General features: G+C 44.3%; 1 protein-coding gene and 1 long non-coding RNA gene across 2 annotated transcripts in view; one reads left to right on the forward strand and one right to left on the reverse strand.

Annotated features, from left to right (window-relative positions):
• Positions 1-6,165, reverse strand: part of LRRN1 (leucine rich repeat neuronal 1) — a 467,756-nt gene that overhangs the window by 184,581 nt on the left and 277,010 nt on the right. The window lies entirely within an intron of this gene.
• Positions 25-4,618, forward strand: LOC138690831 (uncharacterized). Its single transcript, XR_011329634.1, has 3 exons — positions 25-2,612; positions 3,937-4,030; positions 4,530-4,618. It is a non-coding gene; the product is annotated as an uncharacterized lncRNA (long non-coding RNA).

A 6,165-nucleotide genomic window follows, 5' to 3' on the forward strand; every position in this document is an offset into this window, starting at 1 on the left:
GGAGACGGCTGAACACCCGCCTGCCCATGGGAAGTGGGGAACGAATTCCTGGGTTTGCTTTGCTTGTGCGCGCGGCTTTTGCTTTCCCTATTCAACTGTCTTTATCTCAGCCCACGGGTTTTCTCACTTTTATCCTTCTGATTCTCTCCCCAATCCCACCATTGGGGACTGAGCAAGCGGCTGCGTGGGGCTGAGTTGCCGGCTGGGGTTAAACCACGACACACCACATGAATGGAAACAACGGGACAGCTTGGAGCTCTTGGAGAGTCCTTGGGACTGCGGCAGTGGTACCAGGGCAGTTAGACAGGGCCGTTGGTTCCGCAGGAGCCCTGAGCCGTGGGAAGCCAAATTCACCAGATCTGCAGCAAGAGCCCGCGGGATTTCTTCAGCTCGGGCAGTGACCTGGCCGTGCCAGTCCTCAGGACTGTCCAAGTGGAACAGACACGCTCTGGCCACTCGTCACTTTTGATGGCTCAGCTCCGCTTGGCTGCAGTGTAGAGCCAATTAATTTTATGAATCCTATTTGTAGCTCATGTTCCTCCTTACATAATCCTCATTTGTTTCAAATGAGGAGAGAGTGTGCCCCTGAGATTCTAAACATACCTCTTTATTAAAGTTTAAACAGAAATTGTTACCTACAGAAGCTAAACTTAGCACTAATATATGAAATGAGATGAAGAGAATCCTTTTAAATCTCCTACCAGGTGTTAGATAACACAACTCTGTAAAGGGAGGGGGAGAAGGTGACTGCATAGCATTACGAACATCAGCATTAATGATCTATTGTATTTATTTCTCTAGTAAGCAGAAGTAGATTAAAAACAAAAATGCAGAAGTTAATTGGGTGATTGCACAGCAATCGGTCTTTGCTTTTGTTCTCCGCTCCCTGTGAAGCCATGTGCTGCCGGAGTGACAGCTGTGAATAACAGCACGCAGCTGGGGCAGCGTCTTTCTTTACCGGCGGCATCAAACGCAGGGAACAAAAACAGTTTTAATGAAGCCTTGTCCCATTAAAATCTCGGGGAGCGAGCAGCCCGCAGTGGCCGGGCTGGAGCGGTCCTGCCGATTCCCTCCCACCGCCCCGCCGGGGATGCGATCCCAGCCCAAGGGGCCTGTCGTCTCCTCGCTGGGCTCCCTCGGTCCTCAGGAGGGGTTTGGAGAGTGTTTCCAGAGCAGTTTTATAGCTGATAAAAGGCAATTGGAAATCACGTGTTATCGCGTCTCAACGCTGCTGAGGTTGCTGGATGCCCGAGTGGGGACATGGGTCTCACCTGCCAGCTCCGAGATTCCTTTCACAGGCTTGTTGGTTCATCCTCCAAGGACATTCCCGTACAAGCCGGCACGTGAGAGAAACCAGGTTCTTTAAGGTATTGAAGATTTTAATGAGCCAAACTGAAAAAGGTTCAGCTTTTCTAATAAGCACACAGTTAAAGAGCACAAGGAGGAGAGGAAGGCGGCAGCCGCTTCACAGTTCAGGAAACACCAGCTTCCATTGCCGTCGTGACCATGGCACACCTCTCCGAAATCAATGAAAGTCAATTCTGCCTCAGAGTGATAGATTGCTTTGAGATCTCAGTAGAAATTTTCTCCAAATTGCGAATTGGATGAGGGTCTTGCAAATTATGAAAGCCCTAGATTCAATGCACGTTAATTTTCTAGCGTATTTTCTATGCCATTGTGGGATCAATAAGCAGAAATGAAGAAGATCAGAGGTTGTCTGTGGGCTCTGCAGTGGAGCTTCTGCACTGGGAGAAGCAGAGCTGGGAAGAACCGGTGGCAGGGGGGAGCTGGGACTGCCCCCAGGCACAGACCTGGGGGAAGGGACTTTCTTTTAGGAGTTTTTTATTATCTACTTTAGCAAGGTATTTTCTACCCTTTCTCTAGTCCAATTTAAAGCTGGCTGTATGTGTGTAGAAGGCAAATTCCCTACTACCACGAGCAGCTCTCCCTGCAAAAATTGTTAAGGCAAATTAAGTTGCAGGAGTATATACGAGAGAAGATTTGCTTTTCCTCTAAGGAGTACTAGGATATTTGTCAATTCCTCTCCATTAGAAACCTAACGCATTCAGAGGTAGAGATGAAGAGTGAAAAACCCATGAAGATCAGATGAAAGGCTAGAAATTATCATTCAGGTAACCCAGCTACCTTACCACTGTCACCATGGAGATCCCCGATTATCTTCTGCTCTTTGCATGCAAAGTGCTGAGAAACACTGGTTTCATAATTGGCATCATATTTCTCTGGGTATATTAAGCTCGCCTGTGGAATAATGCTCATCAGGTCCTGAATGGTTACAGATAACTAGCAGTAATATATTGAATCAGATGATTCGATATTATGATTTTTCAATCCAGGGATTATTCGATGTGTTTCCACGCACAGTGTGCAAGCCTGGAGATGACTGTAAGTGTGCTGCGGGTGAGGTTCAGGCATTCTGGGGTTTGTGGCTACCAAGAAGAAAACTGTGGTTTTGATCGATGAATAAAGTAGCATAACAGTCTGCTGTGGCTTGCTCTACATTCCTTGTATTTTCAGATTTCTGTACTCCAACTCTGATCTTCCTGGATTTCTGACTTGGAAAATACCTTTGCAGTGCAGTACCTGCTCAGAAGGTGTGTGGACCCAGCCTCAACTTTTTCTTTACTTTTCTTTTCTTTTTTTTTTTTGGTAGGTCAATACATGTGGGCTCAAACAATTTTTTTTTTACACAATACAATTAGACTTAGCTTTTTAGATTGTCTTTATAATCTGCCTTCAATGCACTAAGTAGCTGTGTTCAATGGATTCAGCTGATGCGTTTCCTCCTTTTCCCATCGAGCATGTTCCAGGGTTGACAGCAGAGAGGTGTTACATTTGTGACTGTAGCTTTAAATGAAATAAAAATTTGTCTTTCATCCTCTTGTCTCCCTAAAACAATTTGGTCCTACTGTAATTATTAGCATTCTCATTAAGAACAGTTTAGCTGAAAATCAAGACACAAAGACGCAGTGACTTCATCAAAGCAACGCAAATCCAGATAAAGCTAGGTTTCTAATTCGACTTCTATGCTTTGAAATAAATCCTCAGAGCATCAATTACTGTATCTGTTGTAAAGCAATTACTATCAGCCTCCATTGCTCTCCTTTACACATTTTAATTTAATTATTAGTTTTGCTTCAGAATATAGGGTAAGGAATTTTACAGTTCCTCAAGAAGAAATAAAGCAGACAACAACAAAAAAATTCTGTAAAAGCAGAAATTGCTTTCTTTTGTAATCAGGTTGATTAGACTCATGTATAATCATACACAGCAGGTGGGAAGATTAACATTTCACTAATTCCTAGTGGTCATTACTGCAAGGAAATTTAATCGGCAGAGTTCACAAGGATTGGAGCTGCATGCTGGTAAAGCTCATTTAAAAGACAGGGCAAGAACAACACAACTTTATATTCTGAAATCCAGTTTTACTCAAAACTATTTTGGCCTGCAGGCAATGCGCATACACCCAGCATCTTCTACTTAATTGAAAAATAGATTTGTATTGATCATGACCACTTAACAAGCACATTCAGAACCCGTTCCTGTTCTCAGTTACTTTGGTGGGGAATACGGGCAGACCCTCAGAGGGTTAAGCTGGTTGATAAGATAGATATTTTTACAGTAAATGTATTTTTTTCTGTGTGGGGGCTGTATTAGTACACAGCACTAATAGATTCAGTTCTCGTATTTGGATCAATTCAGAATAATTCTGCTGAAGTTGAAAAAGTTTTTCAACTTTTATATAAAACCAAAGTGTGACATAATTATTATGGTCAGATTCAGCTTCACTAACCAGGATGTGGGCTTTTTTTAATTCCAAACTCCAAAATAAAATGCCCAGCAACTTGGGATGTGAAAGTTACGGTCATCCGTTACTCCTGCGCCTACATCTCTAATCTCTGGACTCCTTACCTCTAGTTTCTACGAGCGGGAGACTTTCAATCGGCATTCAGTAGTACAGCTCAGGGTGGTCTGTGACTAAGCTGGAAGTGCTTGAAGGAATATTGGATGGGTAAGTAGGGATGACTACTCTGCTTTTTTACTTGCGTGGGGTCTAGCTCAGATTTAGCTATGTTTTCTGTCTCCTGTGAGCAAGAGCAAAGGGAGGTGAAAGAGCAAGAAAGGAAGACAGTGATAAGTCTAAAGTTAACAGCGTTGCTGACCGGGAGATGGAAGCAGACCCCAGGTTTAGCAGGGTAAGCAGCGCGCTCTTCCTCCTTCACCTGGGACTGGTTCCCTCGTGCTGCATCACCTGGGTGATCCCAACGCTATAAACACATCAGGACGTCGGAGTAGAAAGATGGGGAGGAAAAGTTTAAACTGGGCACGTTGTGCTCCCTGTACTTGGACGAATCGTAATGAGACATGGCCCTACCCTACCGAACAAGCAGTCCATGGCCAAGTGCCTCTCTTTTTAACGTTGTCACTAGTTGAAGTTGCTTTGAAGACATCTTAAAAAAAGCATCTCATCCCATTCATACCCACTGAAAAGCCTTTTGCATCTGTCTCAGAACGTTGCCCACATGAGAAACTGGGAGGTGGGACCTGCGCTGACGCCGTGAAGCCGTCTCGCCATTCCTGTGCTGCTGTGGACCAAGGTCTTAGGGACAAGAGGTAAGGTGTCACCACGGGGCAGAGCTGGCTCGGCTCGATGGTTGTCCCTCCGGCGGGAGCCCATCCTGCTGGTCTGCGTGGAAGGGTTTCCTCTGGTCCCCCTCTAAATACCAGACTGCAGCTACTCTCCTGTTCGCTTAGCTGGGATCATCAGGCTCATTTTCTTACCTAATGGTTTAAGGGCAAAAATACGCTCCTTTGATCTATGCAGTTAAAAGTGTAGTTGAGCTATATTGTTAAAAAACTACAAAAAATGACCAGATGGCGGAGTCGCTGGATTTGGCTGGGTTAGAACAGGATATTATTCCAACACAGGTAACAACATATGCCTCCAAATAAAACAAGTGACCACTGAGCATATGTTTTATTGAACATCAGAGATCTTCACTGTGATAATTATGATGATATTACAATGATATGACGCTGGTATCCTTTATCCACAGAAAGCTTCGTTGAGTCTGAGCCCCGGGGGGACTGGTGATATTTTCTTGTCCCTTGCAGGCCCGTGAACTTGCATGAAAATGTGGCTGAGGCTCAAACCTCTGGCCCAGCTTTGCTGATCTGCCAGCGTTATGCTAAGCTCAGAATTACTGAAGTTGTAACGGGGGTTAAACATAATCAGAATAAACTCCTGCTATTGCAAGAGTTACTTCCACTTGATTTTCAAACTCTGGGTGCAGAATAACTGCCACAAAATATGTAGTATGAATCAAAGCAAGTTAAGTGCAGCTAAACTGGCTTAATAGTGGTGTAGATGATAGTTTAAAAATCAGGAACAGCTAAAAATATGACTGCACTGATGTTAATGCTATATTAGCCTGATAAAGAGACTGATTTTTGTAAGTCAGTCTTCAATCAGTGTCTATCTCAACCCTCGAATGCAGCCTACTCTGCGAAAAGATACCATCTGAGCTTGGCATTCTAGTTTAATCGTGGCTGAAATATGAAGTAATACGTTCAAATAATTGGGCGTATGCACAGTACTTAATCCTCACTGCCACTCATAGTTTGAAAATGTTGTTGGGATTTAAGTGATGGAGTCACCGAGCAGAGCTGGAGGGTTTGCCCCTGCGAGGTACCAGGTAAGCCCCTGCGGGAGAATTTACATCCCACGTAAAATTAGGTAGCTTGAACCCATGATGGTGGCTCACGGGTGAAATGGGGCAGGGGGGGGTGACCCGCCTGGACTAACGGGGTCCCCTGACGTACCTCAGTGCCCAAAGTTAGGCATGTCCCATCTTTGGGTTAAAAAAGATGGGCAGGAGCCTTGCGGAGCTCCGGGAAAATGCAAGGGAAGAGCAAACAGGAAGATGTCAAGGGACTGTCACTAGCAAAGATAACAAAATTAACGAGTAAACTAGGAGGCAAGTTAGAACATCAATATGCACAGTAATAAGTGACAATGAATCACCAGAGATCTGTTGCTTTAATGATGCTGTTGTAAAAATGATGGCCCTGAGCTATTTCAGAACGTATACTGAATTTTGGCTGATGCTTATCAGTTTACATGCAAGAAAATTTATAGCATGCAAC

Source organism: Haliaeetus albicilla, chromosome 24 (assembly GCF_947461875.1).
Source record: "Haliaeetus albicilla chromosome 24, bHalAlb1.1, whole genome shotgun sequence".
In the NCBI taxonomy this organism is placed as follows: Eukaryota; Metazoa; Chordata; class Aves; order Accipitriformes; family Accipitridae; genus Haliaeetus; species Haliaeetus albicilla.